The sequence below is a fragment of the Trichosurus vulpecula genome, chromosome 3 (assembly GCF_011100635.1).
Source record: "Trichosurus vulpecula isolate mTriVul1 chromosome 3, mTriVul1.pri, whole genome shotgun sequence".
Lineage (NCBI taxonomy): Eukaryota > Metazoa > Chordata > Mammalia > Diprotodontia > Phalangeridae > Trichosurus > Trichosurus vulpecula.
Genome location: NC_050575.1, coordinates 45668982 through 45695923, shown reverse-complemented (window position 1 = coordinate 45695923; position 26942 = coordinate 45668982). Strand labels below are relative to the sequence as shown.

At 36.6% G+C, this 26942-nt stretch overlaps 1 protein-coding gene and 1 pseudogene across 1 annotated transcript in view; one reads left to right on the top strand and one right to left on the bottom strand.

The window, feature by feature from the left end:
- Positions 1 to 1397: 1397 nt before the first annotated feature.
- LOC118842014 (MAM domain-containing glycosylphosphatidylinositol anchor protein 2-like) overlaps positions 1398 to 26942 on the top strand; it is a 132964-nt gene continuing 107419 nt past the window's right edge. The window contains exon 1 of the mRNA XM_036749710.1: positions 1398 to 1453. The gene's annotated coding sequence lies outside the window, so the exon portion shown is untranslated. The remainder of the gene's footprint in view (positions 1454 to 26942) is intronic.
- On the bottom strand, positions 9090 to 9823 carry LOC118841750 (annotated as a pseudogene).

Sequence of the window (26942 nt, the reverse complement as noted above, 5' to 3'; positions counted from 1 at the left end):
GGAAAAATATGTGAAAGACATACTCTCACAGATAAAATATATAATTCATTTTTATTTATCTCTGTGAAAAATTAGTCATAGCTTTATACTCTCTTATGTACTTCTCATTATCCAGAATATACCTACATTTGTTTTTGAGGAATTTGATGTGATGATATTGCAAACATTGAGCCTAAAAGCAAGAAGTTTATATTTCAATTTGAAAGCTTGATTCATGGGACTAGTCCAATTAAATTAGAGTCAGAAGACCTCAATTCATGTTCTGTCTCTTATATTGACATCTTGTGGCTTTGGGTAAGGCATTTCACCTCACTTTCCCCATTCATAAAATGAGAGATTTGGGAAAGTGAAGGGAACAAGTATTTGCTAAGTGCCTCCACTTTTGTCTTCATAATAATACTGAGAGATAGATTATATTATTATTCCCAATTTGCATATCTTCAGTTGAAGAAACTGAGGCAGACAGAGGTTAAGTGATTTGCCAAAATCACACAGCTATTGTCTAAGGCAGGATTTAAACTAAGGTCTTCCTGATAGGTCAGTACCCTGTACATTTTGCCACCTACTTTCCTAGCTAGAAAAATGGTCTCTTGGGTCCCTTCCAGCTCGACCAATCTGCAATTTCTCTGATTTTCTTATCATCATTGCAGTTGGAAGATCAGTAGTATTGGTAATATGCCATTTTATGCATTTTGTATGCAGATTATGTGAGAAGGGCAACAAGATGGCACAGTGGATAGTGTGCTGGGCCTGGAGTCAGGAAGACCTGGGTTAAATCTGGTCACAGATTCACTAGCTATGTGACCGTGGGCAAGTCACTTAACCCTGTTTGCCTCAATTTTCTTATCTGTAAAATGAGTTGTAGAAGGATACCATTCCAGTACCACTGCCAAAAAAACTTCAAATGGGGATTGAGAGTTTCATATTCTGATCTCAGCTGTGTTGAAACTTGCTCTGTGACCTAGGGCTATGGGGCCTATGTAATGTCATCCAAAGCCCCACCTCAACTAGTGCAAATGTAATTAGTATAACTGACATCCATATCCTCCCTATATATAAATCCAAGAAACTAAAATACATCTTTTTCTTTTCTTACACTATTAGGAAATATTATTCGAGTAGTTCACAAATATATCAAAATACTGCTTTTTTAAATAATTCATCATCATGTCAGGAATTGGCTTCTCTATGAATTTTGTTTACAACATAACAGAATTTTTGCAAGTCATGATTACCTTGGTTGTTCTTATTCCTAGATTTGGATGATCCAGTAGTAACTGTTCATCAAAGCATAGGTGAAGCTAAAGAACAATTTTACTATGAGAGGACGGTGTTCCTTCGGTGTGTTGCCAATTCCAATCCACCTGTTCGGTATAGCTGGAGACGTGGCCAGGAAGTCTTACTGCAAGGATCTGATAAAGGAGTTGAAATTTATGAGCCCTTCTTTACCCAGGTAGGACCACAGATGTCATAATTTATCCCCTTTAGAATATTTTCCACAGCTATTCCTTAAACTTTCGTTGTCTTCTTTCTTCTGAAACTCAAGTTCCAAAAAAATACATTTTTCTCTTTCTCCTGTCCAAATTAAATCTGACATATGTTCTTTTGAGTTAAAAATAGCTAATTAATTATAATTAAGCCATCATTTTCTCTCTTTTGTATCATATTTATATTTAAGGTACCAAAAATATAATGTGTTTGGTATCATTCAATTTTTTGAAAATTTTATTCTTTCCATTGTCAAATATCTTTAAATTTGAAAAATGATATGCATTCCAATAGTATTGTTTATTTTGGAAAGACATTCTCATGAAAAAAAAAAACAAAGGCAGTTACAAATTTTGGCTTTTCTCACTTTGCACAAATAAAGAGATGTTACAACAATTATCGATGTCCCCATTCATTAAGTCTCCGACTTCTAGTTTGTGGAACCAGCCTGTGGTCAGATTTTTTTGGTTGAGATTTATTGTTTGAAAGGCTTAATGCTATAAGAAACATGGAAAAATGATAATTGTATGATTTGGCTATTGTCAGATAACATTATTTTACTTAAAGAAGCATTTAGTATATTGCATAAAAATGAAATGTAAAATAAAGAGAATTGTGCAGCTTTTTAAAATAAATCTACATAACAGTTCATATGGGAAAAATCTAGTTATTATCCCTGCTGTGATATGATGAACAGTCAATTGACTTAAAGAAGTAATATATATATATATATATATATATATATATATATATATATATATATATATATATAATCAAGAACAGACATTATAGAAAGACTATGAAGTGATGCAGTGGATGGAATGCAGGGCCTGGAATCAGGAAGACTCACTCAACTTCTCGAGTTCAAATCTGACCTCAGATACTTGCTAGCTGTGTGACTCTGGGCATGTCCATTAACCCTGTTTGCCTCAGTTTTCTCATCCTAGAAAAGGAAATGGCAAACCACTCCAATATCTAAATCAAGAAAACCTCAAATGGGGTTATAAAGGGTAGGACACAATTGTAAATGACTGAACAACAACATGAGTTGTGATTGAATATGAGGACTTGAATATTTAACTGAATATAAGGAAGAGAGTAGAGTGAACTCCAACATTCTGGGTGGGTTCCTGTATAGGCTAGGGCAGGGGTGAAGTTTGGAGAAGGGCTACCTTATGCAGAAGATAACATCAAAGATTTTATGATTGGAAAAAATGGTCAGGTAGGTAGGTATATGGATAGAAGGATCTCAGACAGCCACAGGTGCTACAGTTGGATCTTTTAGATGTAAAGAGACCTAGAAAAATGAGTCCAGCATATTGGAATATCTTCTATATGCAGTCATTAGAAGATCATAGATAAGAATCACCTAGAATGAGTAAACAGGGATGGGTTGCAAGCTGTGTTACTGATGGTAGGAATTCCCACATGCATAAAATCACAGATGTACTGTAAAATTTGATTAATTTTTTGAGCTTGAAATTGGTAGAAATATTTTGATAATGCTTTAGCACAGGAAATGTATTGAGGCATTAAAAAAATCACAAGCTAATGAACACAGAAAGCTAAATCTTTGGAGCAAAGAAATTGTAACCATGTAATCATGAATAATTATGTCAATGAAATTTTGTACCACTAAATAAAATTTGAGGTATGTGGTAGGACAGTATTTTCCTGACACAGCTTTCTCCCTAAATACAACCCCCACACAACTCTCTTCAGTCCCAGTTTTCCCTAGTAGATTCTCCAGTAAAACTTCCTTCCCTGATTGGCTCCAATTTATCCAATACAATTTCCTGGCTTAAGGGCAATAAAGGCCTCAAGCCCTGGGGGCTCATCTCTTTAAGACTCAGTGGGTTCCCATGACTATATGCATTGCTATATTGTGATGACTGACTGGCTAGATGAGTTTCCAGATGATGAAGGAGACCATGTTCAGAGAAGCTAAGCAGGTACATTAGCCTTACTGTGCTAGGTTAAAAGTAAACTTTCTTTGTTAAATGTTTAGTGATTCGTAAGTGTCTTATTTTGTCCCAACATTATTCTTAAACTTAGGAGAGAGTTCTGCCTTTACACCCACAACTATGATGACCTATCAGGGGCAGAAGTAGCCAAATTTTAGGCTGAGACATGTGAATATTTAAGTTTTATATACCTAATGGCAGTTTTATAGTGTATTCTGTTATAGTACAATTGTAAAAGCAGCTTTCAAGTTTTTAAATACTCCGTTTCCTTATTATCAGTCTCTGTAAACATATTTCCATGGATCTTAATTTTCTGTGTCATTCTCTTATTGAAAAATAGCAATTTTGAAAATTACATTTCCTCTATTTTTAATAAGCATTATAATGATTAAAGATAATGCTTGAAGTAATAAAATATGATAAGAAGTTTCTGTATTTCAAATTGCCTGAAGATATTTCTAATTATTTGCATATGTGCATGTTCCTTGAGCAAACAGTGAGCTACTATCATTAGAACTCTGAGGACTATGGGCTGTGATTTGGGCTAGACATAAAAACAAAAAACCCAGCTCAAGGGAAAACTAGTTATTTTTCATTCTTTTCCTTTCAGTGAGCAAAATGAAATATTGAAGTTCTGCATATATTAAAGATACTGTGAAAAAAGGCTGATTAATGTGTTTCAATTTCCTGGCCCTTTGCATCTGTAGTATCCCCTTCCCCGCCCTCCTCCGAATGCCAACATTTAAAGATGTTGTCAAAGGACTTCCCTTATAACTCAGACCTGAAAAACATTCACCTCTAATACATAACTGACAGATAGTGATCCAGTGTTGACAACATCATTCCCCGAATCATACCAACTTGGAAGCACTGAAAACTCCTAAACCCATAGAACTAGCTCTTGAAAAATCAGTGTGAAAAAAGAAATTCTCAGATCTACTCATCCAATTTAACCTCTTTGCTAATCTGTCTCATTTCTCCAACTGCTTGTTAGATTATCTTGAACTGGATGTCCAGCAGACGTCTTAAATTGAACATAACCAGAACTGAACTTGTTCCCTTTCCCCCCTTAAACTTCTAAACTGTTGGGAGCATCACCATCTTCCTGATCCTCAGGCTTACAACTAAAGTATCAACCTGTACTCTTCATCATCTCTCACACCCTTATCCAGGCTGTGGCCAAGAATGACCTATTTCTTCTTTTTTAAGTTTTCAACATTCACTTTTATAAGATTTTGAGTTCCAAATTTTTCTCCCTCCTTTCCTCCCACTCCATCCTCCTCCCAAAGACAGCAAGCAATCTGATATAGGCTATACATGTATAATCATATTAAACATATTTCCAAATTAGTCATGTTGTGAAAGAAGAATCAGAACAAAAGGGAAAAACCACAAGAAAGAAAATACAAAAAGAAAAAGGAGAAAATAGTATGCTTCTACCTACATTTAAACTTCCTAGATCTTTCTCTGGATATGTATAGCATTTTCCATCATGAGTCTTGTGGAATTGTCTTAGATCATTGCATTGCTCAGAAGAGCTAAGTCTATCAAAGTAGATCATTGCAAAAAGTTGTTGTTACAATGTTCTCCTGGGTCTGCTCACTTCATTCAGCCTGCCTGCTCATCATTTCTAATAGTGCAATAGTATTCCATTAAGTTAATATGCTGCAACTTGTTCAGTCACTCACCAATTGATGGACATCCCCTCAATTTTCAACTCTTGGCCACCAAAAAAGAGCTGCTATAAATATTTTTGTACATGTATATTCTTCTCCCGTTTTTATGATCACTTTGGGATATAGTAGTATTGCTGGATCAAAGGCTATGCACAGTTTTATAGCACTTTGGGCATAGTTCCAAATTGTTCTCCCAATGGTAAGATCAGTTCACAACTCTGCCAACATTCCATTAGTGTTCCAATTTTCCCACATCTTCTCCAATATGAATTCTTTTCCTTTTTTGTCATTTTAGCCAATCTGATAGGTGTGGTGTGGTACCTCAGAGTCATTTTAAATTGTATTTCCCTAGTCAAGAGTGCTCTAGAGCATTTTTTCATATGACTGTAGATAGTTTTAATTTCTTCGACTGAAAACTGCCTGTTCATATCCTCTGACCAATTTTCAATTGGGGCATGACTTGCATTCTTACAAATTTGACTCAGTTCTCTATATATTTTAGAAATGAGGCCTTTATCAGAAACCCTGGCTGTAAAAATTGTTTTCCAGCTTTCTGCTTCCTTTCTAATCTTTCTTGTATTGGCTTTGTCTGTGAAAAAAATTTCTAAATTAAATATAATCAAAATGATCCATTTTGCATTTCATAATGTTTTCTCTCTCTTGTTTGGTCACAAAGTCTTTCCTTCTCCATACATCTGACAGGTAAAGTATTCCTTGCTCTCTTAATTTGCTTAGGGTATCACCCTTTATGTCTAAACCACGTACCAATTTTGACCTTATCTTGGTATAAGGTGTAAGATGCCTAGTTTCTGCCATGTTATTTTCCAGTTTTCCCAGAATTTTTTTTTTTTTTATAAAATGGTGAATTCTTATCCCTGAAGCTGGAATCTTTGGTTTTATGAAACAGTAGATTACAATAGTGATTTAACTACTGTGTCTTGTGTAACTAAGCCATTCCTCTGACCTACTACTCTGTTTTTTGGCAGTACCAAACAGTGTCAATGATTGCTGCTTTATTATATAGTTTTAGATCTGGTACAGCTAGACCAACTTCCTTTGCATTTTTCCTCCATTAATTCCCTTTTGTTATTTTTTTGTAGCTCTATAACATAATTTTTTGGTAGTTTGAATAGTATAGCAGTGAATAAGTAAATTAGTTCAGGGAGACTTGTCATTTTTATTATTTTCGCTAGGCCTTCCCATGAGCAATTGACGTTCTTCCAGTTATTTAGATATGACTTTATTTGTGTGAAAAGTGTTTTGTAATTACATTCATTTATTTCCTGTATTTGTTTTGGCAGGTAGACTCCCAAATATTTTATGTCTTCTACAATTATTTTAAATGGAATTTCTCTTCTATCTCTTGCTGTTGGGCATTGTTAGTAACACACACACACACACACACACACACACACATATATAAACGCTGATGATTTGTGTGGATTTATTTTATATCCTGAAACTTTGTTAAAGTTATTAATTATTTCAAGTAGCTTTTTAGTTGATTCTGTAGGATTCTCTAAGTATACCATGATATCATCTGCAGAGTGATAGCTTTATTTCTTCATTGCCTATTCTGATTCCTTAAATTTCTTTTTCTTCTCATTGCTAATGCTAACATTATAGTACAGTATTAAATATCTACTGTGATAATGGACATCATTGTTTCACCCTGATCTTATTGGGAAAGCTTCTAGCTTATCCTCATTACATGTAATGCTTCCTGATGCTTTTAGGTAGATGCTACTTATTTTAAGAAAGCTTCTATTTATTCCTATGCTCTCTAGTGTTTTTAATAAGAATGTGTGCTGTATTCTGTTAATAGCTTTTTCTGCATCTATTGCCATAATCATATGATTTCTATTACTTTTGTTATTGATATGGTCAATTATGATAATAGTTATCTTAATATTGAGCAAGTCCTGCATTCCTGGTATAAGTCCTATTGCTCATATTGTATTGTCCTTGTGATAAAATGCTTTAATCTCTTTGCTAATATTTTATTTTAAAAATTTTGCATCAGTATTCATTAGTGAAATTGGTCTATAATTTTCTTTCGCTTTTTTGGCTCTTCATGGTTTAGGTATTAACACCAAATTTATGTCATAAAAGAAATCTTGTAAGACTCCTTTTTCATCTATATTCCAAATAGTTTATATAGTATTGGAACTAATTGTTTTAATTATTTGGTAGAATTCACTTGTAAATCCATCTCACTCTGGAGATTTTTTCATAGGGAGTTCATTGATGGCTTATTCAATTTCTTTTTATGAAATAAGATTATTTAAGTATTTTATTTCCTTTTCTGTTCATCCAGGCAATTTATATTTTTGTAAATATTCATCCATTTCACTTAGATTTTCAGATTTATTGGCACATATTTTGGCAAAAGAACTCTTAATTGTTGTTTTAATTTCCTCTTCATGGGTGGTGGCTTCACCCTTTTCATTTTTATACCAGTAATTTGGTTTTCTTCTTTCTTTTTTATTAATCAAATTACCCAAAGGTTTATCTTTTTCAAAAAATAAAACCTGCTCTTAATTTTATTTATTAGTACAATAGTTTTCTTAATTTCAATTTTTATTTTATTAATCCCTCCTTTGGTTTTCTGTATTTCTAATTTGGTATCTAATTGGGGACATGTAATTTGTTCTTTTTCTAGCTTTTTTGGATACATGCCCAATTCATTGATCTCTTTCTCCATTATATTCAGGTTAGAGTTTTAAAATATTAATGAATTATTTTTTGTTTTCAATGTTGACTACAATAAGATTTTGAGTTCCAAATTTTCTCCCTCACCCTCACCTCTTCCCATCCCAAGACAACATGCAATCTGATACAGGCTTTACAAATGCATTTATATTAAACATATGTCCACATTAGTCATGTTGTAAAGAAGAATTAGAATTAATGGAAGGAACCATGAGATAGTAGATAGAGAGAGAGAGAGAGAGAGAGAGAGAGAGAGAGAGAGAGAGAGAGAGAAAGAGAGAGAGAGAGAGAGAAAGAGAGAGAGAGAGAGAGAGAAAGAGAGAGAGAGAGCAAATAGTATGCCTTGATTTGCACTTGGACTCCATAGCTCTTTTTCTGAATGTGAATATCATTTTTCATCATTTGTCTTTTCATGTTCTCTTAGATCCTTGCATTGCTGAGAAGAGCTAAGTCTATCAAAGTTAGTCATTGCACAATGTTGCCGTTACTCTGTATAATGTTCACTTGGTTCTGCTCACTTCACTCATCATTAGTTCATAAAAGTCTTTCCAGGCTTTTCTGAGTTTCACCTGCTCATCATTTCTTATGGAACATTAGTACTCCATTACATTCATATACCACAGCCTCTTCAGCTACTCTCCAAATGATGGGTGTTCCCTTAATTTCCAGTTTTTGGCCACCACAAAAAGAGCTGCTATAAATGCTTTTGTACATGTGTGTTCTTTTCTCATTTTTTTTGGTGTCTTTGGGACATAGATCTAGCAGTAATATTGCTGGGTGAAAGGGTATGCACAGTTTTATAGCCTTTGGAAGAATAGTTTCAAATTGCTCTCCAGAATGATTGGATCAGTTCACAATTCCACCAACAATGCGCTAGTGTTTCAATTTTCCCACATCTCCAACATTTATCATTTTCCTCTTTTGTCATGTTAGCAAATCTGATAGGTGTGATATGGTACCTCAGAGTTCTTTTGGTTTGCATTTCTCTAATCGATAGTGATTGAGAACACTTTTTCATATGACTATAGAAAGCTTTAATTTCTTCTTCTGCAAACTGCCTGTTCATATCATTTGATGATTTATCAATTGGGGAATGACTTGTATTCTGATAAATTTGACTCAATTTTCCATATATTTTTGAAATGAGGGCATTATTAGGGACACTGTCTATAAAAGTTGTTTTTTTTCCAATTTGGTCACAGGTGTTTTTATTAACAGACCATTAGAAAAATAATCATGTTAGAGACCTTTAGTTCATTCTTCTAATAAACCTGTTGACCTGGTCTTCCCTGTTACCAGCATCTCAACCTTCCACAAAATGTGTAGTCTTTTTCTTCATTCCACCTCGTGGAGAAGATAATTTGAAGGGCTACAGGAAGTTGTTGTCAGCTTTGAAGTGCTTGCCAACAGTGTAGATCTCATGGATCAAGTCCTCCACGCAGATAATTCCATATTTACCAAGAGATTTTGCAATAAGGGCATTGTCTTTAAGGGCAATCCTCTGTTTCTTGATCTTGCCATAGCCATGTTTGTAAATCAGGTCATTCACAGACTTCGGATTTGGGTAATCCCATGCAATGTGTGATTCCACAATCCTCAGCATGTTACTCGAAGCCTTGTTTAGTTTAACAAAAGTGCCATTGAAGATTTGGCAAAGACAAAGAAGTTGAAATAATTTTCAGACCTTTGGGCTAACACCATTGATACGTCTGATTCTGATCACAAAAGCTAACTTGGGTTCAGCACTAAATAGTAGTTGCCAGCTTTGTGTGCCATTCTAGCCAGCCAGATTTCACTTCTGTACATCTGTCTGTACTCCTTATGGTAGGCTTTAGCTTTTTCATAGATGACTTTTCTCTGTATTTTATGGAGCTTCTTCAAGCATTTGGCCTTCAGTATTGTGAAAGCCTTTCAGTTTTTCAGAAGGGATTCTGGAATGAATGGTAGCTTCTTCTTTTCTTCTACGCCTGCCATGATTCCAGCTGGAAATGTAAAAATCGTTTTCCAGCTTTCTGCTTCCTTTTTAATCTTGGTTGCATTGGCTTTGTTTGTACAATATTTTTCAATTTAATGTAATTAAAATCATACATTTTGCATTTCATCATGTTCTCTGTCTTTTGTTTGGTCATAAATTCTTCTGTTCTCTATAAATCTGAGAGGTAAACTATTCCTTGGTCTCCCTAGTTTGCTAATTACTCATTTTGAATTTATCCTGATATAATGTATAAGCTGTTGGTCTATGCCTAGTTTCTGCCATAGTGTTTTCCAGTTTTCCCAGAAGTTTTTGTTAAATAGTGCATTCTTTTTTTTTGTTTGTGTTTGTTTTGGAGGGGGGAAGGCAGGGCAATTGGGGTTAAGTGACTTGCCCAAGGTCACACAGCTAGTAAGTGTGTCAAGTGTCTGAGGCTGGATTTGAACTCAGGTCCTTCTGACTTCAGGGCCTATGCTCTACTCACTGCACCACCTAGCTGCCCCTAAATAGTAAATTTGTATCCCAGAAGCTGTTATCTTTGGTTTTTATCAAACAGTAGATTACTATAGCCATTGACTACTGTGTTTTATGTACCTAATCTATGTAGTCTACATATCCATCATTCTATTTCTTAGCCAGCACCAAATAGTTCTGATGATTGCTATTTTGTAATATAATTTAAGGTCTGGTACAGCCAGGCCACCTTCCCTGAAATTCTTTTCATTAATTCCTTTGAGATTCTGGACCTTTTGTTCCTCCAGATGTCTTTTGTTATTATTTTTATCTCTATAAAATAATTTTTGATAGTTTTATTGATATGGCACTGAATAAATAAATTAGTTCAGGGAGAATCATCATTTTTATTATATTAGCTCAGCCTACCCATGAGCAACTGATGTTTTTCCAGTTATTTAGATCTGACTTTATTTGTTTGAAAACTGTTTTGTAATTGTGTTCCTATTGTTCCCAGGTTTGTCTTGACAGGTAGACTCCCAAATATTTTTAATGTCTCCAGTAACTTTAAATCTTGCTCTCAGACATTGTTAATAATATATAGAAATTCCAATGATTTGTGTGGGTTTATTTTACATCCTGAAACTTTGCTAAATTTATTTCCAGTAATTTTTTTACTTGATTCTCTAGGATTCTCTAAGTATATCCTCATGTCATCTGCAAAGAGTGATGGCTTATTTTTTCTTTGCCTATTCTAATTCCTTAAATTACTTTTTTGTTTCTTATTATTAGCTAAAGCTAATATTTCTAGTGTAATATTGAATAACAGTGGTAACATTGGATATCCTTTTTCACCCCCAATCTTTTTAAAAATGCTTCTAGCTTAACCACATTGTGTATAATACTTGCTGAAACTTTTAGGTAGATGCTACTTATCATTTTAAGGAAGATTCCATTTATTCCTGTGCTCTCTAGTGTTTTTAATAGCAATGGGTGTTGCATTTTGTTAAAAGCTTTTTCTCCATCAATTGAGATAATCATATATTTCTGTTACTTTTGTTGTTGATATGGTCAATTATGCTGATACTTTTCCTAATATTGAATGAACCCTGCATTCCTGGTATAAATCCTACCTGGTCATAGTGTATTGTCCTCATGATAAAGTGCTGTAGTCTCTTTGCTAGTATTTTATTTAATTTTTTTTGCATCAATATTCATTTGTGAAATTGGTCTATAATTTTATTTCTCTTTTTTTGGCTCTTCTTTGTCTATATTTCCAAATAGTTTAGATAGTATTAGAATTAATTGCTCTTAAAATATTTGGTAGAATTCACTTGTAAATACATCTGGCCCTGGAAATTCTTTTCTTAGGAAGTTCATTGATGGCTTGTTGAATTTCTTTTTCTGAAATGGGTTTGTTTAAGTATTTTATTTCTTGTAAATCTGGGCAATTTATATTTTGTTAAATATTCTTCAATTTTCCTTAGATTTTCAGATTTATTGGCATACATTTGGGCAAAACAGCTCCTAACTTTTGTTCTAATTTCCTCTTCTTTGGTACTAACTTCACCTTTTTCTTTTTTAATACTGGTAATTTGGTTTTCTTCTTTCTATTTTTAAATCAAATTAACTAAGAGTTTATCTATTTTATTTTTTTTCAAAAAACCAGCTCTTAACATTATTTATTAGTTCAATAGTTTTCTTAATTTCAATTTTATTAATCTCTCCTTTGGTTTTCAGTATTTCCCACTTGGTATTTAGTTGGGGATTTTTCATTTTTTCTTTTTCTATCTTTTGTAGTTTCATGCCCAATTCATTGACCTCCTCTTTCTTTATTTTATTCATATTAGCATTTAGAGATATAAAACTTCCCCTAAGAACCACTTTCACTGAATCCCTTAAGTTCTGGCATGTTGTGCCATTATTCTCATTCTCTTAGATGAAGTTATTGATTGTTTTTATGATTTTTTGTTTGGCCCACTCATTCTTTAGGATTAGGTTGTTTATTTTCCAATTAATTTTTATTTTATCTTTCCATGGCCCTTTATTACATGTAATTTTTTTAATACATCATGATCTGAAAAAGATACATTTAGCATTTCTGCCTTTCTGCTCTGGACTGTGAGGTGCTTATGTTCAACCTTAGGTTATTTTAGGTCCACATTAAAATAAAATAATTATTCAAGGGCTGCACCCTGAATAAAAAATACAGTACACTAATAGAAAGTGGGAGAATGCATATCATCAATATGATAGGTGAAGACATGAAGTGCGAAAGCAAACACAAAACAACAAAGTGACAACACAACAGCATAAAGGTAGATGTATACTGACTAGTCTGCATCGCACACATGGAATACATCCCACAGATTGATTGAAAATTCCATGCGATACATTCCATCCATAATACTGCTTAAAAACAGCAAAAGAAAGTTAACATCAATGAGATTATTTATTAGTGATGGAATTAAAAAATCTAATATGCATTCCTTGCCAATTATTATTTTATTTTTTCACTCATGAAAATTAAAACCCACGGAGGGGCCACATAAAATCACACTGAGGGCCACATGTGGCCTGTGGGCCATATTTTGGACAGCCCTGCTGTATTACATGGTTAATTTTTTGTGTAGGTTCTATGTACCCCTGAGAAAAGGGTACAATCCTTTTTATTCCCATTCATTTTTCTCCAGAGGTCTACCATATCTTCCTTTTTAAAATTTTTTCCTCTCCTTAACTTCTTTCTTGTTTTATTTTTGTGGTTAAGTTTAACTAGTTTTAACAGGGGGAGGTTGAGGTCCCCCACTAGTTTTGCTGCTCATTTCTTCCTGTAACTCCCTTAACTTCTCTTCTAAGAATTTGGATGCTATACAACTTGGCACATATATGTTTAATAATGATATTTCTTCATTGTCTATGATACTATTTAGCAGGATGTAGTTTCCTTCCCTATCTCTTTTAATTAGGTCTATTCTTGCTGTTCTTTGTCTGAGATCAGGATTGCTGCCCTGCTTTTCTTTGCTTCAGCTGAAGCATAATGTATTTTGATTCAGCTTTTTGCCTTTACTTTGTGTGCATTCCTCTTCTTCAAATATATTTCTTATAGACCATATATTGTAGGATTATGGTTTTGATTCCACTCTGCTATCTGCTTCCATTTTATGGGAGAGCTCATCCCATTCACATTCACAATTATGATTTCTAATTGTGTCTTTCTCTCTGTCCTATTTTCCTCCCTGTTCATGCTTTTCTCCCTCCTTTCTCCCTTTCCCTCCTCACTAGAGTTTTGCTTTTGACTCCTGCCTCCTTCAGCCTGCCCTGCTTTCTATTAACTCCCTCCCTTATCTTCCCCTTTATCTTTACTACTTCTTCCCTCCCTTCTATCCACACCCTCCCTTTTCTTGCCCCTTTCCCCTTCTACTTCCTATAGGGTAAGTTAGATTTCTATATGTGAGAGTACATTATTCCCTCTTTGGGTCAAATCTGATGAGAGTAAGGTTCCAACAATGCTTATCTCTCTTCCATTTTTCCTTCTACTGCAATTGGTCTTTACTCCTCTTCATGTGATGTAATTTACCCTTTTCTGTCTCCTCCTTTTCTCTTTTTCCAGTACAATCCCTTTTCACCACTAAATTAGATTTTTTATCATTAATGCAGTCAACTTATATCCATAATCTGTGTCTATGTATACCATTCTAAATATCATAATAGAGATAGAATGATACTATTCTTAAGAATTACAAGCATCATCTTCCCATTTAAGGATATAAAATTTGCACTTATTGAGTAACATATTTTTTCTCTTTTCCCATTTATGTCTCTCTTGAGTCCTCCATTAGAAGATAAAATTTTCTGTTGACCTCTGATCTTTTCACCAGAAAGGTTTGGAAGTCTCCTATTTCACTGAATGTCCATCTCCTCCCCTGGGTAGTCAATATTGCTGCATAGTTGATCCTTGGTTGTCATCCAAGCTCCTTTATCTTATGGAATATCATATTCCAAGCCTTCTGGTATTTTAATGTAGAACCTATAAAATCCTTTGTAATCCTGACTGTGCTTCTACAATATTTAAATTGTTTCTTTTTTTCTTTCTTTTTTAATTTTAACATTAGTCTTGTTTTAAAGAAGAATTAGGGCCAATGGGGAGAAACATGAGTGTTATGGGCTTCCGAAGCCTCATAACTATGTTCGGGGTTCCCCCCAAGCCCCAGGCCTTTGCCTAGGCAAAGGACCTGATCTCGTGGACAATGAATGGGGCGGGAGCCGAATGATGGTGAAGGACTCCATTTATTATTTCAGCAAGCAGCACATTTATATCTTTAGTGACATAGGTACATTCTTCGGTTATGTGGGTGAAGGACAGGTAAAATTCAATTCACCTGGAGACTAGGACCGCCCCGACTCCGCCTACTCTCCTCCCCTTCTCTTCCCTCACTACCCAAAGCTCCCTGCGGGCAGGCAGTCCAGGCAAACAACAGGAAACTCCACGTGGTCAGGCAGGTCCGGGCGTGGGCAAAGACCTGGAATTGCCAGGGAGGCAACAAAGGCGAGACCCCTCCTCCTGGCTCCACCCACATCCCAAAGCCCTGAGTTTATCTCAGCAGGCCCCTGGGCCTGGAGGTCTGAGGAGGACAGGGCTCAGCTCTAACTCGGCCCCCAACAACTCCCCCTTTTCTGTTTACAACAAGAGTCAACGAGTACCAACTCAATGGCTGTATACAGGGCCCCAAAAACATACTCATCACTAAAGGAGTACAACATAGCAAAAAAGGCAAAGCCCCCACAATGGCCACAGTCTCTAAGACATGACTAAGCCAATTGAGGGTTAAAACGGTCTTAATATGACTCAAAGTTGTCTATGACACTGTCAGGTTGTAAGTTCTCAAGTACTACCCCTCCTTCCTCAGTGGCCAATTGTAACACCTGGGTAATTTCTGCTGTAATGTTCTGACTATGAACTAAGGCTTAAACATAACATTCATTATCCTAAGGACACAAGGTAGACAAAAACTTATTATGACCAAACAAAGAACATAAGGTACTGTATGGAAAATAGTCAAGAATACATTAGGAAATGGGTAAATGTTTTGAAAATACCAATAATTTTTTCAAACTATCAATAATCAATAACTGTTCTGCTACTTCAACACTCCACTCAATTACTCATACTCCCCTTTTTTGTCTTTGCTGACACCTCACCGCTATAGGTACATCCAAATTTTTTCCTTTAACTATCCCCTAGTAAATAAACATTGGAAAGATTGAACGACACATTGATAAATCAAAGGGGGCAGTCCCCTTTGTAAATACAGATACATAGACCCAAAAGGAAAAGCAATGATGTAATTGTCCCTTTAAGGTTCAAAAAGTCTTTTCTTGTACAGCTGTCCAGCAGGGAGCATCAAGTCTTCTGGTCCTTGGCATCTGCTCCAGACATCTCCAGCACAGAGGCTTCTTCTTCTTCTCTTCTTGAAGGAACCAGCTTTCTGTCCATTCTCCTACAAGAGTAATCTTAGCAGAATTTTAAGTTACCATTTCCTAATCCTTATAACCCTGATCATTTTACGAATTCAAAATTGGAACCTTGACCAATTGCTCTGTTTAAGAAATTCACATCAGAACCCAAATTCTTATACTTTACATTACTCATCATTAATTTTCCCACCAGAGGGATGAAACTCTAGTACATACATAAGCACATTAACCAATTTTCAATACAGTACATATAATGTCATAAACTTTTGTCATGCCATGTTTCTTTGATGGCATTTAGAGGATAATACACAAACCTTTCTTCTTTTAACATTACTATTTGTAACAAAGCTTTAGACAAGCTTGATATTAACCAAATAGCAAAATAATATTCTCACAAGCCCTTGACCTAATTGTCTCTATACCATTGTGATACCTGAGTAGCCAGCTATTGCTAAAAAAAACCCTGCCCCCAGCCCCTAATTGCAAAGTCCAGTCTGCATATAAAAAAACAGACTGAGTTCCTGCCATTCAGAAGGGGCCTGGGCCCCTAAGACTCTTCTAAGGAATGTGAGCTAATTACCAGGAAAAAGTCTAATGCCTAATGACCTTCCTCTGGCAGAGTGGGCTCAGAGATGTCTCTATCTTATGTCAACAGACTGAGCTAAAACATCCCTCAGTCTGTCCATGGCCATTAAGGATGGAAGCCTTGGCCCTAGACATTATCTTGAATTATATGACTTTTGCCTTATCTTGAGCCTTCCTAGCTTCAAGAGTTATGGCAAAAGTTGGAGACAGAGATACTGGGTTGTAAAATTCCAATTGACACTTTGTCAGCTATCTGATATGTTGTATTTACAATCTATTCAGGAGGTTCCTCTAATGTATCATGGTCATAAAAAGTGAAATAACACAGGCTTGCTGAGTCTGCAAAGTAACATATGTAAACTTCAAGAGATAATCAAGCACTGAATCCTGTATTGTCTATATAAACTACCCTCTCGCTTCAAACGTGGTCATTTGATTTGGGAATTTCCCCGAATGACCACCGGCTAATAAACTTCTCCATTCAAAACTTATACTCCGTGGCGTGTCTCACTCGCTTCTGGTATAACACCATTACTGAGAGAAAACCTAACTTATGCCTACACAAAAACACTGATCCCAGTCCTATAGTAATCTAAGATGTTCCATAATTAATATTAATAGATATTCACTGTGCTTACAAAACCTTCTGATTATAGAAATTTTGCCATCAAGAGAGTAGGGACTTAGAGTAAGGGGACGATATATTCCCCAGCTTCCTGCCAACTCCAGGCAGAGGCCATGTTAAACTGCAAGCTGCATTGAGTCAGGCTTAGACTGCCAGGTCAAAACGGTCCCACCTCAGCACATGCTGAACAGTTGCCCTCTCAACCCTGTCAAGAAATCATACCTGCAGCTCATGCTTACCCTCTCACAGGGCTGCTGGCATCTTGGGTCAGCCTTCCTTGATACTCACACCTGGAGTTAGACTCAGAAAAACAGTTAACAGTCCCATAAAGTCTGTGAATGGCAAGATTGAATGAATATAATCTCACATTGCTTCAGGAACATCCTTAAAACTAGCTCTAAATAGCTCGCATGCATTTCCTCCCTTGTTCGTAAAATCTTTCCCTTTAGACCATAAATTACGGCTCTAACACATTTGCATCAGTTTCTCTTCAATCTTCCTATTCTTCTCTAATTATGCCTGATCTGAAAGAATTGAGCCATATAACTTTATCTTTATGTTTTAGATGATGGAATGAATTCAAATCCACATTTTTTTAATTTAAATTTATTTATTTGACATATTTAGTTTTCAGCATTGATTTTCACAATAGTTTGAATTACAAATTTTCTCCCCATTTCTACCCTCTCCCCCCCACTCCAAGATGGCGTATATTCTGGTTGCCCTGTTCCCCAGTCAGCCCTCCCCTCTATCACCCCCCTCCCCTCTCATCTCCTTTTCCCTTCCTTTCTTGTAGGGCAAGATAAATTTCTATGCCCCATTGCCTGTGTATCTTATTTTTTAATTGCATGCAAAAACTTTTTTTTGTTTGTTTTTGAACATCTGATTTTAAAACTTTGAGTTCCAAATTCTCTCCCCTCTTCCCTTCCCACCCACCCTCCCCAAGAAGTCGAGCAATTCAACCTAGGCCACATGTGTATCATTATGTATAACCCTTCCATAATACTCATGTTGTGAAAGACTAACTACATTTTGCTCCTTCCCAACCCATCCCGCTTTATTGAATTTTCTTCCTTGACGCTGTCCCCTTTCCAAAGTGTTTGTTTTTGATTACCTTCACCCCCATCTGCCCTCCCCTCCATCATCCCCCCCCTTTTATTTTTTTTTCTTCCTCCCTCTTCTTTCCTGTGGGGTAAGATACACAACTGAGTATGTATGGTATTCCCTCCTCAGGCCAAATCTGATGAGCACAAGGTTCACTCATTCCCCCCTCACCTGCCCTCTCCTCTCCTCCCACAGAACTGCTTCCTCTTGCCACCTTTATGTGAGATAATCCACCCCATTCTATCTCTCCCTATCTCCCTCTCTCAGTATGTTGCTCTCTCATCCCTTAATTTCATTTTATTTCTTTTAGATATCTTCCCTTCATCTTCAACTCACCCTGTGTCACACATATATATATACACATAGATATATACATACATACACATTCACTTATATATATATACATAAACATATATATATATATGCATATTCCCTTCAGCTACCCTAATACTGAGGTCTCATGAATCATCCATGTCCTCTTTCCATGTAGGAATGTAAACAAAGCAGTTCAACTTTAGTAAGTCCCTTGCAATTTCTGTTTCTTGATTACCTTTTCATGCTTCTCTTGATTCTTGTGTTTGAAAGTCAGGCCTTCTTCAGCAGGCCTTCTGAAAATCATACAAAAAGAGTTTACAGAGCATTTTAAAAACAATTTAAAATTTATCGTGATATAAACAGGGATGGTCACTAAACTTTCATGAAGAAAAATTATTTGGAGAGCTTTAAAATGAGATGTGTCTCCTTCTTAAAGCAAAATAACCTTTAAACATTTGGATTCATTCACAAATTAGACCATAAACCTCCAGATTAATATAAATACAGCTTTAGATGATACAGGCTTGAAAATCACACTCCTATATTTTCAAAGTATTATAACAACTGAATTCTTTGTTATTGCAGAATTTCTAGATATCATCTATAGAAATTGTTGATCCTGTGACTTCTGGTATTTCTATATTAATACATTAATATAAAAATATGTGCATAATATATATTAATGCATTAATATCTTAAATAAACTTTATTAGGAACATTTGCCTGGCCATGAATGAATTTATGAAAGAAAAAGAAAAATTTTATTTGCACCCAGCTTTCTCCAAGCTTCATCTTATGCATTCCAATCCCTGACTCTAATTCTTCTGCTTTTACAAAAAAAGGGTTTGAATTAACAAAAAAGTCTAAGGAATTTTAAAGAGGTGAGCCACTTCCTTTCAAGCAAAAGGAGCAAGCTAAAACAATTTCAGTTGCTGAGCAGAACTGACAAAGGTGAGTTAAAAAGGAACTCAAGATTATCCATGATGAAAACCTCAGCCACAGGTAAATTACCTTGGGCCGGGAAGTCCCATAGAGAACAAAAGAGCCTGCTTATGTTAATTTCCCAGGAGGGGAGCTTCCTTGACCAAAAGTAAAATTTTTAACATTTTTAACACAGTCATACCTTACATAGACAGAGCTTAATGAATCAAAATCTTCCTGATGGTAAATACCCAGAGTTTCAATAAAATCTTTCATCATTAACTACAGGTTACAAATTTCTTTTAGTTTCAGCTCTTAAGGTGGAGTGGGGGCAGGGGTTGGCCCCCCCCCTCCAGCACATGGACCCCGAGGCCATGTGGACTGAACTACAGCTTCTACCCCCACAATCAAACTCCTCCATACCAGTCTCTCTCTCCTTCCCAAACTTTTTACCTTAACTTTTTTATTTTCTTTTTACCCTCTGTATCTACAATTTCAATCTTTCTTTCCCAAACTACCTTGAACATTTCAAGCAAATAAATTACATATTCAGCCAGCTTTTCCTTTCCCCAGCTGGCTTACTTTTCACCTTAAAACTTAAAGATTAAAATGAGCAACAGCTTAAAACTTTTTTGAAGAGAGAACTTTGAACTTGCCAGTCAAAGGTGAGTAGGACTCTGGAAAAAAGATAATCCAGTGGTACCTTGTGCCCTCTCCTTGTATTGGAAGACTCAGAGTGTCTCTTCATTAGAGATTCACGCATTTTCCGAATTTGCCTTAGTGCCAAATGGTATAAGAGATTCCGATTTTATCTTAAACCAAGTTAGAACACATTTTCACTTAAATTTTAAGGGAAAAGTTCCCGCTTTCTTTCTTTTCTCTCTTCAGATCCTTCAAACTGGCCACATTTGAAGGAATGAAGTGAAAAAGAAAGAGCATTATTTTCCAGCAATTTTCCAAAACTACATTTTTCTCTCTCTTTCTCTCTCCCCCGCCCCTGCTGCTCCTCCGAAGAGCCTGGGGTCAGGAAGGGAGAGAAAGGGATAAGGAAGATTACAGGGTGGCTGATTACACACTCACACAGAGACGCAGACACAGAGACGCAGAGACAGAGACACAGAGACACGGGGAGGATTTGTTTGAATCCTATACACAAAGTACTTGGCCCTCTGATGTAACAGAGGCCAGGTGCCATGCTTCACTGGGGTCGTGGAGACCCTGCTCTTAAGATAATCTGGGGCAAATCCCTGTTCATCTCTTCCAGTTGTTTAGGAGATATTTTTCCTTTACTAGCTTCTTCCAAACTTTCCTGTAATGTATTTTAAGTTCCCAAATGCATGGATTGAAATTATAATGAGGAGTTGAGGGAGGGGCCGAAGGAGACTTCGTTCTTTCTTCCGGATCACAGTCTAAGTTGCCTTTTTCTGGTATCTTGTCCTTTAACTCTGCCAAGTTTGCAAGTTCCTCCTCTTGCTCTCTTCCAATAGCCCCAAAAGTCTGTAAAACTTTTGTTTTGAGGAACTTCAGTGTATATCATGTTTGCTGCAGCTGCTGCTGTGATGTGATGCCCCTAACTTTTCTCAAATAAATCATGCATCCTTGCTTCTTGCTAAGCTTGTGAAGTATTCTATGGAATGTCTCTAAGTCCTTAGAGTCTGTAAAGGATGCACACTGCCCCATGATAAGAAGATAGACCTCCTGCCTCATCAGCTTTGTTGAGTTGTGGTTATGAAACTGAGTTGTCCGCAGAGACGAGAAGATAAAGCATTTCTCGCTGGGTGTGTTGAACCTGGCCCAAGGCTGTGTGTGCACTCGTAGTCTTCCCTCCTGCTCGTCTCCTTCTTGTTCCCCAAAGGAGGCACCTTGGGTGTCGCAGGAGCACAGGGGTGTGGCCGAGCTGTGTAGTCGCCCCGTTTTGAGTGCCACTTGTTACGGGCTTCCGAAGCCTCGCAACTATGCTCGGGGTTCCCCCCAAGCCCCAGGCCTCTGCCTAAGGAAAGGACCTGATCTTGTGGACAATGTTCGGGGTGGGAGCCAAATGATGGTGAAGGACTCCGTTTATTATTTCAGCAAGCAGCACATTTATATCTTTAGTGATGTAGGTACATTCTTCGGTTATGTGGGTGAAGGACAGGTAAAATTCAATTCACCTGGAGACTAGGACCGCCCCGACTCCGCCTACTCTCCTCCCCTTCTCTTCCCTCACTACCCAAAGCTCCCTGCGGGCAGGCAGTCCAGGCAAACAACAGGAAACTCCACGTGGTCAGGCAGCCGGAAGTTCCACGTGGTCAGGCAGGTCCGGGCGTGGGCAAAGACCTGGAATTGCCAGGGAGGCAACAAAGGCGAGACCCCTCCTCCTGGCTCCACCCACATCCCAAAGCCCTGAGTTTATCTCAGCAGGCCCCTGGGCCTGGAGGTCTGAGGAGGACAGGGCTCAGCTCTAATTCGGCCCCTAACACATGAGAAAGAAGAAACATAGCAAAAGAACAACAAAAGAAGAGAGCAAATAGTTTGCTTCCATCTACATTCACACTCCAGTTTTTTATCTGGATATGAGAGTCTTTTGGAGTTGTCTTAGATCCTTGCATTGCTGAGAACAGCTAAATCTATCAATGTTAGTCACAACACAATGTGGCTGTTACTGTGTATGGTGTTCTCTTGTTTCTGCTCATCTCACTTAGTATCAGTTCATATAAGTCTTTCCAGGTTTTTCTGAGTTCCACCTGCTCATCATTTCTCATGGAACAATAGCATTCCATTACATTCATATACCAGCACTTGTTCAGCCATTCCCCAATTAATGTGCATCTCCTTAATTTCCAGTTCTTGGCCACCACAAAAAGAGCTGTTATAAATATTTTTATACATGTGGGTCCTTTCCCCATTTTTGTGATCTGTTTGGGATACAGACCTGGAAGTGGTACTGCTGGATCACAGGGTATACACAGTTTTATAGCTCTTTGGGCATAGTTCAACAGTGTTCTCAGAAATGGTTGGATCAGTTTACAACTCCACCAAAAAATGCACTAGTGTTCCAATTTTCCCACGTCTTCTACGTTTTCCTCTTTTGTCATTTTTGCAAATCTGATAGGTGTGATGTGGTAGCTCAGAGTTGTTTTGATTTGCATATCTCTAATCAATAGTGATTTAGAGCATTTTGTCATATGACTACAGATTTAATTTCTTCCTCTGAAAACTGCCTGTTCATATTCTTTGACCATTCATCAATTGGGGAATGACTTCTCTATATATTTTCAAAATGTGGCCTCTATCAGAGACATTGGCTGTAAAGTATGTTTCCCAACTTTCTGCTTCCCTTTTAATCTTGGTTGCATTGGCTTTGTTTGTGTAAAACATTTTCAATTTATTGTAATCAAAGTCATCCATTCTGCATTTCATAATGTCTCTATTTCTTGTTTGGTAATAAATTCTTCCATTCTCCATAAATTTGACAGGTAAACTATCCCTTGGTCTCCTAGCTTGCTTATAGTATCAGCCTTTATATCTAAATCATTTTGACTTTATCTTGGTATGGGGTGTAAGCTGTTGATCTATGCCTAGTTTCTGCCATACCATTTTCTAGTTTTCCCAGCAGTTTTTGTTAAATAGTGCATTCTTATCCCAGAAGCTATTATCTTTGGTTTTCTCAAACAGTAGATTACTATAGTCATTGACTACAGTGTATCTAACCTATGCCACTGATCCACCATTCCATTTCTTAGCCAGTACCAAATAGTTTTGATGACTGCTGCTTCATTACATCATTTCTTTCTGACTGCTTGTAGCATTTTCTCCTTGACTTGATAATTCTGGAATTTGGCTGCAAGGAATTTTCCTTGATATTTGTGATATGGGATCTCTTGCAGGAGGTGATTGGTGGATCCTTCTAATAACTATTTTAACCTCTCATTCTAGTATCTCAGGACAGTTTTCCTTGATGATTTTTTGAAATATCTTGTCCATGCTCTTTTTTGATCATGGTTTTCTGGTAAACCAATAATTCTTAAATTATCTCTCCTGTATCTCTTTTTAGGTCAGTTGTTTTTCCAATGATTTACTTTGTGTTCTCTTTTATTCTTTCATTCTTTTGATTTAGTTCAACTGATTCTTGATGTCTCGTAGAGCCATTAGCTTCCACTTGCCTAATTCTAATTTTTAACAAACTGTTTTCTTCAGTGAGTTTTTGTATCTCCTTTTCCATTTGGCCAATTTGACTAAAAAGTCAAATTAAAAAAAAATTAAAAAATGAGTTGTTTTCTTCAGTATACTTCACTGCATGCCCCACATTGGGCCAATTGTATTTTTGAAAGGCTTGTTTTCTTCAGTGCACTTATTTCACATTTGGCCAATTGCATTTTTTAAGGAATTGTTTTTTACAGTCAATTTTTTTCCTTCCTTTTCCAAGATATTGGTTCTATCTTACATACCTCTCATTTCATTTCCCAGTTTTTCATCTACCTCTTTTATTTGACTTTTAAATCCTTCCTAAGCTCCTCCAAGAAGGTTCTTTTGGCTTAAGATCAGTTCATATTCCTCTTTGACATTTCAGATGTGAGTATATTGACAATATTGGCCTCTCCTGAATTTGTGTTTTGATATTTCATGTCCCCATACAAAGAATCTTTGATCACTGTCATTTCTGCTTTTTGTTCATGATGTTTGCCTATTTCCTGGCTTATAAAGTTTAGCTCTCCTGCTGGAGCACAGGGAGCACAGTTCTATGCTTCTTGTTGTGGTAGCCAGGGGCCTGGTCACTGTCTTTGTGTGCTGGGCCCTCAGGTGCTGGCAGCTGGAGGCTGTCTGGGTCTGGCAGCTTACCTGGTGCTGAGTTGGGGTCTTTGTGGTGGTGGCTGGCTTGTGCTTAGGCTGGGTGGGGTTTTTGGCATTTCCTTGGGGACGCACTGAAGCTCCTGGGTTGGGAATGCGGTATGGCCCCTGGAGGAAACCTGGTCACCTAGGCTGCACTGAGGCATGGAAAGTTTTGGCTGCTAGAGAATGTCTGTTTACTTGGATTTGGACAGAACCATGGGGAGGTTCAACAGCTGGAAGTTGCCAGACTGCTGGTCTCCATGATGGTTCTCCCAGATGGAGTCTACCCGTTAACTTGACTGTGTCAAGGCAAGGGGGAGGCAGGAAGCTTTAGGTATTGGCACTTGCCTGCTCCACTCCCATGGTGTTCAGTATCTCCTGCTGATTTGATGAGGTAGGGCTTGCTTCTAGCTTGCCAGGAAGACTTCCATCCTGTACTGCTCCCCTTCAACTACAGTGAGAGGAACGTTTCTCATTGATCCCTCAAGAATCCCTGACTCAAAGACTACTGTATCCTGTCTTTCTACTGACTCTTGTGTTCCAGGTTTTTTCCTGGGGGCCATAGTTTTTGATTTTTTAGAAGTCAATAAGGGAGAATGAGAATGTCTTACTACTTACTCTGTCATCTTGACTTCTGGATGTTGAAGAGACTTCTTAGTATTTAGAGATATAAAATTTTCCCTAAGAAATGCTTTGACTGAATCCCACAAGCTTTGGTATGATTTATCATAATTGTCATTCTTTGTGATGAAATTATTGCTTGTTTCTGTGATTTGTTGTTTGACCCACTCATTCTTTAAGATTAGATTATTTATTTTCCAATTAATTTTTATTCTGTCTTTCCATGGTCTTTTATACATGCAATTTTTATTGTATCATGATCTGAAAAGGATGCACTTCATATTTCTGCCTTTCTGCACTGGATTATGAATTTTTATGCCCTAACATGTGGTCAATTTTTATGTAGGTGCTATGTATTGCTGATAAAAAGGTATAATCTTTTCTACCCCTATTCAATTTTCTCCAGAGGTCTATCATATCTAATTTTTCTAAAATTCTACTTACTTCCTTAACTTCTTTCTTGTTTATTTTATGGCTAGATTTATCTAGTTTTGAGTGGGGGAGGTTGAGGTCCCCCATTAGGATAGTTTTGCCATCAATTTCTTCCTGTAACTCATTAAGCTTCTCCTTTAAGAATCTGGATACTATACCATTTGGTGCATATATATTTAGTACTGATATTACTTCATTATCTAAGGTACCTTTTAGCAAGATATAGTTTCCTTCCTAATCTCTTTTAATTAGATCCATTTTTGCTTTTGCTTTGTGTGAGATCAGGATTGCTACCTCAGTTTTTTTTTACTTCAGCTGAAGCAAAATAAATTCTGTCCCAGCCTTTTTAGTTTTCTCTATGCTTCGAATGTGTTACTTACAAACAATATATTGTAGGACTATGGTTTTGAATCCACTTTGCTATCCACTTCCATTTTATGGGAGAATTCATCCTATATAAATTCACAGTTGTGATTAGTAACTGTGTCTTTCTCTTCATCCTGTTACCCCCTGCCCTGTTTGTATTTTTCTCTCTCCTTTTACCATTTCCTTCCTCACAGTGTTTTGCTTTTGACTGCTGACTTCCTCAACGTGCCCTCCCTTCTATCCACCCCACTCCTTTTTCTTTCCCCTTTTTCTTCCTACTTCCCTATAGGGTAAGATAGATTTATATACCCAACTGAGCATGTATTCTATTCCCTCTTTTAGCCAAATCCAATGAGAGTAAGGTTCAAAGAATGCTCAACTCCTCAGTTCTTTCCCTGTATTGTAATAGGTCTGTTGTGCCTCTTCATGTGATGTTATGTACCTTATTCTGCCTCTCCATTTCCTCTTCTCCCTGTACAATCCTTTTATCGCCCCCTTATTGATTTTTTTTATCATTACATTGGATTCAGCTTATAATCACACCTCTTTCTATGTAAATCCTTTCTAACTGCCCTAATCAAGATACTGTTCTCAGGAGTTACAAGTATTATCTTCCCATGTAGGGATGTAAATGGTTTAACCTTATTGAATAATCTGTTTTTTTCTTTCCTGTTCACCTTTTTATGCTTCTCTATTGTATTTGTTTTGTATTTGAAGATCAGATTTTTTGTTCAACTCTGTTCTTTTCATCAGGAATGATTGAAAGTCTCCTATTTCATTGCATATCCATCTTTTTCCCTGAAAGATTAAACTTAGTTTTTCTGGGTAGTTGATTCTTGGTTGTAAACCAAGCTCCTTTGCCTTTGAGAATATTTTATTCCAAGCCTTCTGATCCTTTAATGTAGAAACTGCTAAGTCCTGTGTAATTCTAACTGTGGCTCCATAATATTTAAATTACTTCTTTCTGTCTGCTTGCAGTATTTTCTCCTTGACCTGATAATTCTGGAATTTGTCTACAATATTCCTTAGAATTTTCATTTTGAGATCTCCTTCAGGAGGTAATGGGTGGATTCTTTCAATGACTATTTTACCCACTGGTTCTAGAAGGTCATGGAGTTTTTCTTGATAATTTCTTGGAAGATGCTGCCCAGGCTCTTTTTCTGATCATGGATTTCAGGTAGTCCAATCAATCTTAAATTATCTCTCCTGGATCTATATTCCAGGTCAGTTGTTTTTCCCATGAGGTATTTTATTTTGCATTTCCTTCTATGTTTTCATTCTTATTTCTCATTTGACTGATTCTTGATATCACATATTTATTAGCTTCCACTTGCCCAATTCTAATTTTTAAGGAATTGTTTTCTTCAGTTAGCTTCTGTACCTCCTTGTCCATTTGGCCAATTGTACTTTTTAATGACTTATTT